Source organism: Manihot esculenta, chromosome 3 (genome assembly GCF_001659605.2).
Source record: "Manihot esculenta cultivar AM560-2 chromosome 3, M.esculenta_v8, whole genome shotgun sequence".
Taxonomy (NCBI): Eukaryota; Viridiplantae; Streptophyta; class Magnoliopsida; order Malpighiales; family Euphorbiaceae; genus Manihot; species Manihot esculenta.
Genome location: NC_035163.2, coordinates 6,720,697 through 6,732,103, shown reverse-complemented (window position 1 = coordinate 6,732,103; position 11,407 = coordinate 6,720,697).

Sequence of the window (11,407 nt, the reverse complement as noted above, 5' to 3'; positions counted from 1 at the left end):
ATTAAAATATTTTTAACGTTATAAAAAGTCTATTAATTAAATTTTTATTTTTAATTTTAATTATTTATTATTTTATTAATTAATTTTTATAATAAATATTTATTAATTAATTTTTAAATTTTATAAGAACTCTATTAATTATTTTTTTATATGGAGAATATTTTAAAATTTTTTTTATAATATTTAATAGATATAATTATTAAAATAATTAATTAGTAAATTTTTTAAAATATTAAAAATATTTTAATATATTTTTTAAAATAAAAAATTTAATTAATAATTTTTATAATATAAAAATGAAATAGTAATTTTAAAGGAAAAATATGACACAAAGCAACCTGCTGACTTCGAGTCTCTTATTAATCCCATCCAGCTTTCTGGATACGGTACCTGCTAGGCTGGATGAGATTTATAGTCTCATCTACTTTTAGAATTTTAAGTTAAACGCAAAACTCAGTTAGGGGTGAGCAGTATTCGGTTCAAATCGAAAAATCCGATCGAATCGAATTGATTTGAAATTTTGATTCGGTTTTTTATATATTTCGGTTTGATTCGGTTTTTAATTTCAGAAATTTCGATTATTTCAGTTCGGTTCGGTTTTGATCAGAAAAAACCGAACCGAATCGATTAGTGATAATAATATATTTTTTCAATAATATAGAGAAATTAAATCATATTAAAATTAAAATATTTTAATTAAATTTTAAAATATTAAAAATAAAGTGTAAAAAATAAAAAAATTATTAAAAATTGAAACCGATCAAACCGAATCGAATCGAACCGAATCAGACCGGTTCGGTTCGATTCAGTTTCTGACTAAAATCGGTTCGGTTTGGTTTTCATAAACACTAAAATTTCGGTTTTCGGTTTATTCGATTCGGTTCAGTTTTGAACCGAACCGACCGAATGCTGAACCCTAAACTCAGTATTGTTAATAATTAATTAATATATTAACAAATATTTAATAATACTATATAGTTTTTTTTTTTAAAAAAAATTGTTTCAGTAGTGTTTATGTATAAATAGAAGTTGAAGAAAAAAACAAGAAATACTTGTACAAATAAAAATGTTAATGTGGTAAATAAGGAAATAATAATGACAGACAAAGTGTTATAGTTTTTTAAAAGGCTATTGGATTAAAAATTTAAATTTTTAATTATATCACTTTTTTAATTATGGTATAAAATAATGGAATTTATGATATTAATTTCAATTATATCTATTTTTCTAAATAAATTTTTCATTTTTGTAAATAAATTTTGATAAAAAAAAATTATCCATGATATTTTTTTAATTTAAATTAATTGCCACATGAATAAATTTTTTAATTAATAATTAATTCTATTTTATTACCCTTTTTTTTTTGTGATTTCATTATAACTTAACAGAACAAAAAATCTTATATAAAATTTCAGTTAATCTTCTCATGCTATTATAATCTTGCTTCCATTGTTTTCTGTTTGGACAGTCAAATTCTGAAAGTACTTAATAATACAATGTAATTTTTAAAAAATGTAACATTTATATTTTTTTATATTATTACTATTAGAACAGTTCTTTTGTAGAGTCGATTATTATGTGTCGATTGAAATTGAATTTATTTATTTTTTTAAGGTAGCAATTAGATTACTTTAAATTTTTTATCAATTAATAATCTGAGATTCAAAAAATAGGATTTTACAATAGGTTTGTGAACTTTAAAAAAAATTTAGCCCTAGAGGAGAGTATTTTTTCCCTTTTATACTATTTCCTTTCCTCACGCGAGATGACTATTCCGCTACAGGATCACCTACCCCTTGTTGCAGGTTCGTACGTATAGATGATCTCAGGACCATCTCTGTGTCAGGCAAGCATTTAATTCCCTTCGGCGCATGAGTGGATAAGGCTGAGAAATGACTAGACCAACAATCATTTCTTTCCGTACCCGAATTTAAGAAAAAAGAATCGGAACCCAGGAAGGTCTGATTTTAAGGCTGAATTGGGCTGGGCTGGTTTGATCAAGTGACTTAAATAGAAGTCCAGTATGGAGGATGAACGGGTTGGGTCCGGTTTATTCGAGAGCTTGTGGACTGCTACTATTGGCCCGGTCTCGTGATGGGATGGAGAAATCCAGCGGTCATCATCAATGAAATGGACTTGCCGGTGGTGAAGAAAAAATCTATAAACCCATAAAGGTGGATAAATTTCTTTTTAATCAAAATTAATTTAAAAACTCCGATATAATTACTAATCTCAAAAATTTAGTTATTCTATAGAAAAATGGAGAAAGTTGATATAATTGAAAATTGGCACAGAATTCAAATTTTTTAGTGCAATTGACCATTTAAAATTATTATATTTCGTTTTTTTTTTTTTTTTGAGAAAGTGGTATACTTGATTATTTTTAAGAAAATGTAGTATTCTTCATAATATATTAAAATAAATAATAAAATAAATTTTTTCAATAATACTATATTAAAATTGTTATAGTTTATTTTCAAAAAATATTTATGTATAGATGAAAGGTGAAAGAAAAAAAATAAAATAAAATACTAATACAAATAAGAATGCGATTCTTCCTCCATGTGTGCGTGCGTGAATGTATCAAATTACAACGAAAAAATAAAAACAGCTAGAACAACCTGTTGGATCAATTATGGACAGTGATAATGAATGGGGTATTCATTTTTTATATACAAATTTTATATCTCAAATTTAAAGACAATAAAATAGAATTTAATAAAGAATTTCTAAAAAAAAATTTTCAATCTCTTAATTTTTCCTGAGTGATTCAAAAGTTCGAATAACTCATTTTTTAATTTATAAAAAAAAGCTTTTTTAATTTAAAAAAATATACAAATTTGATAATATTGATGCTAGAGAAATTAAGTAGAGTTAGTAGTTTGTAGTTTTGATAAAGTTTTTGTGATCTAAGACTTAGAGTTTATTCATTCATATACGAGGATTACAGTTTCTTTATTTTGTAGAGAATTTGAAAATAAGGGTCCGTAATCAACAAATGTCATCATTTTAAAAAAATAATTTTATTTTTTTAACGAGTAATATGATATAATTAATTATTTTATAACTCAAATATTTAAAAAAATTATTTAGCAAAATTAATTTAATTAAAAATTATTAAATAAAAATTATAAGCTAACGGATACATGACAATTTATAATTGAAAAGAAAAATTTTTATTTTTACAAAGAGTACCTCGAGACTTGTTAACTATTTTATCTATTTAATAAACATGTCCAAAACTTTAAATTTTATTTAAATATAATATTTTTAAGAAAATAATTTAATTTATTTTTTAAAAAATATTAATTTCATTTTTTATGATTAAAAAATAATACAACATATTATTTTAAATAGGAGTAGATTTCCTATTTGAGATTTTTTTTTTCAATCTTGCATTTTGGATAAGTGAAATATGTCAATTTCCTTTTAATTTAAAGATTTATATACAAATACAAATTAAATTTACAGTGTTTAAGAAACATGCACTCTTAATACCTATATATTGCACGCCCCTACCTATATATTGCATGCAGGGGCGGAAGGAAGGTATGGCAAGGGGCACGTGCCGTACCGGCAATCGAAAAATACTTTGAAGGGGAATGAAGGTGTCGCAGCGGCACAGCCGATGCCCTACCAAAGGGAAGCTCCTGACTCCGCCACTGATTGCATGATGCTTCTCAAGTTTGGCACTGAAAATTTTGCTATCTCAGAGGCTTGTGTTTAGGAACATGAGCATCAAATTAGTTATTCGAAAATGTAACCAACTGAAGCTCCAGCTATATATTGCAATTTGTCTTTTTCTTAATATCGTTTTATATACCATTACAATTTTTTATTATTATTATTTTCTTTACTTGCAGTATATATATATATATCTTATAGTTTCTTTAACTATTAGATATCCCTTTACCTTGACTTCAAAACTTTCAAACTCTTCAACACTTACAGTTTCTACCATAATCGTTTTTAAGAAATTTTCTATTTCGTATACCAACTTCAACTTTGTCATTTTGAATAAAGAAGACTTATAAGAAGATTATACTCTTGATATTTACAAGTTTATCATTGATTTTTTTGCTGCTATATAGCCTATATCTAATGTACTACCTCATCTATAAAGTTAAAGTTTAAAGGCATTAAGCAAGATCTTTGACTTCACTCTTTTTTTCATTGTGAGTTCAAAGGCATCCTTCCAGCAATTTTCATTATACTCTAGTAAGCATTCAATTCACAATTTGTTGATTTTGCAACATTTTATTTGCGAGAAAAAAAGTCTCATAGAAGCCGTTTTCTATATTTTCCAGCAGAAAGCCTATTGAAAACGAGTTGAATATATGTTAGCAAACAATAAGAATATTTTAAAGAGCGTACAACTCTACCATGCCATATAGACTTTGCTTCCCTTATGATTACCATCCAAATGTTATACAACTCTTTTACAAGTACTGGAATGTTTCAACTAACACTCTTTATACTCTTGGTGGGTAAAAATCCATATAGATTCGGGACTTGAAAAACAATAGGTGACTTTTCTAATTGTGGTTCTTTCTACAATGAAGTTATTTCTTTAGCTGAAGTACTAAAAGGCATTGATCAAAGTGGCAAGCTATATCTATCTTGCAGCTACAAGTGCTTATTTCTTACCTTCCTCAAGAATTGTCACAAGATTGGCAGTCATTATGAGATGAAAATCACATACTAGATTAAGGGTTTATTTTCAGTGCTTCACATTTCAAGCGAAATGGTAAGAGGAGGATCAGCTATTTTAAGAAAATCTATAATCCATCTAGAACCATTGATAAGAAATCTCTTCGTGTTTAAGGGTAGAGTAGGCCCCTTTTTGAACCACGAGTAGATGTTGAAGCTCTCAAGATGTTTATTTAGCTGCTTTCTAGCTAGTTGGCTATATAAATATGTGCTTCCTAATACGGATATTAGCTATATTCACTCTAGCACCTTTAATACGATAGAAACTAGTAGACGTTTTTGGTTGGTAGTTCAAGTGTTATCTAGCATCCATAATGGCCTGAGGGAGACTTCTACTGTAACGACCCGGAAACCGGACCGCTACTGGCGTTAGGGTTCAGATCGACTTAAGGTCGCCGGAACCCGTAGCAAGCCTAACATACATCCTGTACATCTGATAAAATCCCATACATGATCATACATTTGCATAAAAACTTTAAACTTTTCATACACCAAGCTTAACCTGTGATAAAATTCCAGTTTACCTCCAGGTTTTGGTGGAGTCTGCATAATGCTATGGGTACCAGGCTAGAGTTTAGCACTGCTTTCCATCCACAGACTGACGGACAGTCAGAGAGGACCATCCAGACAATTGAAGATATGCTCAGAATGTGTGTGCTAGATTTTGGCGGTTCTTGGAGGCAGCATCTACCCTTGGTGGAGTTTGCCTACAATAACAGCTATCATGCTAGCATAGGGATGGCTCCATATGAAGTTTTGTATGAAAGGAAGTGCAGGTCACCTGTCTGCTGGGAAGAAGTTGGAGAAAGGGCCTTAGCAAGGCCTGAGCTAGTAGAGATCACCAGCAGAGTAGTGCCCATTATTAGAGAAAGAATCAGAACTGTTGTGAGTTGACAGAAAAGCTATGCAGATGTCCGCAGGAAGCATGTAGAGTTTCAGGAGGGAGATATGGTGTTGCTCAAGGTGTCTCCTATGAAAGGGGTGATTTGTTTTGGGAAGAAATGTAAGCTAGCTCCACGGTACATCGAACCCTTTAAAATCTTGCAGAAGATTGGGAATGTATCGTACAAGCTGGACCTACCTGCTTCAATGGAGAGAATCCATCCGGTTTTCCATTTCCATGTTACGAAAATTCGTGTCAGATCCAGGCAAGGTTATTAATGAGCCTGATGTGGAGATCCTAGGAGATCTCACCTATGTTGAGTAGTCGGTGCGGATCTTGGACACGCAGATTAGAAAGCTGAGGAACAAGGAAATCCCGATGGTGAAAGTCCTTTGGAATCACCATAATATAGAAGAATGCACCTGGGAGACACGGGAGTCTATGCTCCAGCAATACCCTTATCTCTTTTAAGGTTTGTGTTTATGTGTTTATGTTTATGCTATGCATGTGTTTGTTTGTTGAACATTCGGGGACGAATGTTCTTAAGGGGGGAAGAATGTAATACCCGGCTAAACTCCAGTGTCGGAATTCCTACCTTCCGGCGGAATCTCCGTTGGAAACCGAAATTTCTCAGATGTCGGAGCCTTCTAGAAGGGTAAAATAAAGGTTTTCTAAAATGTTTTTATATGTTTTTACGGTTTGAACAAAGAAAGAAAATTGAGCTTTGAAAGAAAAGACTAAGGAAGGAAAACTCAAGTTCGGCCGCTGAACCTCAAGTTCAGCCGTCGAACATGGGGAGCTTGCGGAAGCTCTTTTGGCCCCTGAAGGTGGTCTGGCCAGCCACCTATAAAATGCCCCTTGTCCGAAAATAAGCGAGTTTTCTCTCTCTATTTTCGGGCATAGGTGAGATTTCGCCTTCCTTTGGTCGATTTTATGTTTTCCTTCAAATCTTTCAAGTTTTTGACAAGCTTTCATCTTGTTTTGAAGTTTTTAAGCTAAGATCAAGGTTTTTGAAGCTTTGAGACCCCCGGAGCTCGATTTCTCCCAATCTCCGAGTTTGGATCACCTCTCCTCTCGATCTTCAAGAGGTAAGCGTAGATCCTCACCTTCTTTTATGTTTTAAGTAAGTTTTGAGGGGTTTTAAGGGTGTTTAATGCATGTTTAGAGTAGATGTAAAATGTTAGGGTTTATGTTAGTTAATGATAAATGCATGCTAAATGTGATGTTTGTTGGGGTTTAGGCTAGTTTTATGCCCCTATATGCTTGATGATATGTTTATGCATATTTTAGAATAGTTGAATGCATGTTGTGAGGTTGTTGGTGGCTGGATGTGAGAGGCAGAATCGAGTTCTGCTCTTTGGGAGAGCCCAAGTTTGGCCGCCGAAGCCAGTTTCGGCCGCCGAACCTGCCTGTGGAGGCAGCTTTAGGCCGCTTAAACTCGCCCCCGAAAGTTGGACTTTCGGCTCTGGAGGGGAGTTTCGGCCGCCGAACCTGCTCCCCGAAGGTTGTGACTTTCGGCTCTGGAAGGACTTTCGGCCGCTGAACCCTGCCCCCGAAAGTGCCTGACTTTCAGCTCTGGAGGGACCTTCGGCCGCCGAACCTGCCGCCGAAAGTCCCCTGCTCAGCCTTCCTTTGCCTGTTTTTTCATGCATGTTTATGATGTTTTAGGGGTTTTTTGGAGAGATGTTTAGAGTTTTTATAGAGTATGTTTGGTCCCTCATTTGAGTCCACCTGTGTAGGATCGGACCCGAGGAACCGAGGAGGCCAGCAGTGTTAGCTGTTTCAGAGTCAGCTAGAGGTGAGTAGAACAGAACTACTTTTATTTTTAAAAGTAACTAAACTTTTAAGTATATTCACGCATCATGATTGCCATGTTTATAGGTTATTGCATTAGAATTCACGAATATGATGCATTGCATAATTTGCTGTTGATGTGGATGGATATTGGATGACCTACTAGCCCTCAATATGATATGCTATGTTATGATGTGGAAGTCCAGGTGTGGCCTGCACTACGCCTCTGGTAATATGTAAGAGAAAGTCCGGGTGTGGCCTGCACTACGCCCCCGGCACGATTGGATATGTTATGATATGTTATATGTAAGAGAAAGACCAGGTGTGGCCTGCACTACGCCCTGGCACGATTGGATTATGTAGAGAGTTACTGGTGATAAGTCCATCTGTGATGTGAATTGTTTGTGTTGTGATGCATTTCATGAGAGCATATAATATTAAATTGTTTTATTTGTTCTGTTCACTGGGCTTTAGAAGCTCACCCCTTTCCCCTAACCCCCTAGGTTTGCAGGTTCAGGATAGACTGGGAAGTCGTTAAGGTTGAAGGTTGTGTTAAGTGTAATAGATTAGTAGTGGACATATAATGTGAAATGATGTAATGTAATGTAATGTAGAGAAATGTTTCATGGTTTAGTTTTGTGCTTGGCCCTAATGTTTGTTGTAAATCTCTATGGTACATGATCTTTATGGAAATGTTTTAATAATGTTATATGTTGAACCAAGCTTGATGTATGTAATGTTGACCCACGCTCAGGCCTTATGGGGGGAAGAAACCCATGTAGGTGGATCAAAGGTATCCCACATCGGAAAGAGGTTAAAAGGGAGAGGGCCTTATAAGTCTATGCCTAAAAGACCCCAGTGGACGTATTTTGGGAAGACAGGGTAGTAAATCCCTTGATCCAGAAACAAACCCGTGAGGGAAGACAGGGTTTCAATCCAAAAAGATGAGGATCTACACTTACCTCTTGAAGATCGAAGGTAGGCGTGACCCAAACTTGGAGATAAGGAGGAAACGAGCTCCGGAAGTCTCCAAGCTTAAAAACTTCGATTTAAGCTTAAAATCTTCAGAAACAAGATAAAAACTCATAAAAATCTCGATAGACTTGAAGGAAAAACACAAGATCATCAAGGGGAGACAGAGACTCACCTTACCCGGAAATGGAGAGAGAAAACTCGCCCATTTTCGAAGAGGGAGCCTTTTATAGGTGGCTGGCCAAATTACCTTCGGGGGCCAAAAGAGCCTCCGCAACTCCACCATGTTCGGCGGCCGAACCTGGTTTTTTCCTCCATGGTGTTTTCTTTCAAAATTCAATTTTCTTTCTTTGATAATGGGCACTACCTTGCTGGTGATCTCTACTAACTCTGGTCCTGCCAAGGCCCTTTCTCCAACCTCTTCCCAGCAGACCGGTGACCTACACTTCCTCCCATATAGAGCTTCATAAGGAGCCATCCCTATGCTAGCATGATAGCTGGGCCCACACCAGTGAATATTGTCCGCTTTGGGTCAAGGGATTGAAACCCTGTCTTCCCTCACAGGTTTGTTTCTGGGTCCAGGGATTTACTACCCTGTCTTCCCAAAACGCGTCCACTGGGGTCTCTTGGGCATAGGTTTATAAGACCCTCTCCCTTTTAACCTCTTTCCGATGTGGGATACCTTTGATCCATCTACATGGGGTTCCTTCCCCCTATAAGGCCTGAGCGTCCTCGCTCAGCACACCGTACTCATGAGGCCCAGACTCTGATACCAATTGTAACATCCTCTGGGCCCACACCAGTGAATATTATCCGCTTTGGGTCAAGGGATTGAAACTCTGTCTTCCCTCACGGGTTTGCTTCTGGATCAAGGGATTTACTACCCTGTCTTCCCAAAACGCGTCCATTGGGGTCTCTTGGGCATAGGCTTATAAGGCCCTCTCCCTTTTAACCTCTTTCCGATGTGGGATACCTTTGCACCTACACGGGGTTCTCAAAAAGTTTGATTACTTTAAAACAAGAGCCTTGTCCGAAAATTGGCGAGTTTTCTCTCTCTATTTTCGGGCATAGGTGAGATGAACCCTATGTAGGTGGATCAAATGTATCCCACATCGGAAAGAAGTTAAAAGGGAGAGAGCCTTATAAGCCTATGCCCAAGAGACCCCAGTAGACGCGTGAGGGAAGATAGGGTTTCAATCCCTTGACCCAAAGCGGACAATATTCGCTGGTGTGGGCCCAGAGGATGTTACAATTGGTATCAGAGCCTGGGTCTCATGAGTACGGTGTGCTAAGCGAGGACGCTCAGACCTTATGGGGGGAAGGAACCCCATGTAGGTGGATCAAAGGTATCCTACATCGGAAAGAGGTTAAAAGGGAGAGGGCCTTATAAGCCTATGCCCAAGAGACCCCAGTAGACGCGTTTTGGGAAGACAGGGTAGTAAATCCCTTTACTCAGAAACAAACCCTTGAGGGAAGACAGGGTTTCAATCCCTTGATCCAAAGCGGACAATATTCACTGGTGTGGCCCCAGAGGATGTTACAATTTGCTAAGCGAGGACGCTCAGGCCTTATGGGGGAAGGAATCCCATGTAGGTGGATCAAAGGTATACCACATCGGATTAAAAGGGAGAGGGCCTTATAAACCTATGCCCAAGAGACCCCAGTGGACGCGTTTTGGGAAGACATGGTAGTAAATTTCTTGACTCAGAAACAAACCCGTGAGGGAAGACAGGGTTTCAATCCCTTGACCCAGAGCGGACAATATTCAATGGTGTGGGCCCAGAGGATGTTACAGAGGGGCTTAAGTGTTGGGTCGTCAAAATAAAGATATAAAAGTGTTAATTTCGTTAAATTTCAGGAACTAAAAAGTAATTTTTCTAAATTTCTATAATATTATATATTTAAATATTTTTATTAAATATTTATACATAATTATAAATTTATATATACTTTTAATATATATTAATTTTTTTTTTTTTGAAATAAGGGGTGGGAGGAGTCGAACCTTTGACCTCACAAGATTACAAGGATGCACTTTCCACCAGACTAAGTCTCGGAGTGCAATATATATTAATTTATTAATTTATTAAGTGAAAGTTGTGCTTAATATCAATAATATTAAATAAAATAAAATATTATACATATTTTAGTCAATAATTGTTTTTCATTTTAGATTTTTATGAATCTATAGTATATGTATAAGAATTAGAATAAGAATCTAAATAACGAGATTTAATAAAAATGACACTGTTGAAATCAAATTATTTATTAGTTAAATATAAATTTTAGGGATTATATTATAATTTTTTATTAATTTTTTATATTTATTTTAATGCTTTAATTATATTTGTGATAGATTAAAAAAATTTATTTTATTATTTAAAATTTAAAATTTAAAATATAAATATAAAATAATATTTATTTTTTATGTAACAAATTTTTTTAAAAAATAATATTATGTGGTATGATATATAAATAATAATTTTTTATTAAAATTGATTTAAATTAATGATTAAAATTAAATTAAATATGAAAAGGTTAATTTTATTATATAAAATTATAAATTTAAAATACAAGTGTGAAAAAGTTATAAATTTTTGTATTTTTTTATAAACATGCTTTAATTTTAATAATTATTTAAAATATTTTTTAAAAAATGAGCCTTTCAACCTTTAAGCGTCAACGCCATATACTTTTCTTTCTCATCCTTAAAGTTTCAATTATCAACCATCCGATCCAAACTGCGAGTCAAAATCAGAACTAGTTATCACTGTACACGTGTTTACGGAAGCAAAATCCCATTCAGACTCCATTACCGCCAAATTCTCCAACATCGCTTTCCTAGGACAAATACCTAAAAGCCCAAAAGGGTTTCTATCTAATCGAACGGCTCTTGACTAATCGTACGCTTTTACTTAAATCTCAGCCGTTAATGAAAACACTTTCAATTTCATCCGTTTGATCACTCACCAGCCGCATCCTGCCCTCCGATGATACTAAACTAAAATTTAAAACTGACGAGGGAGATACCACAGATAATTTATTCCA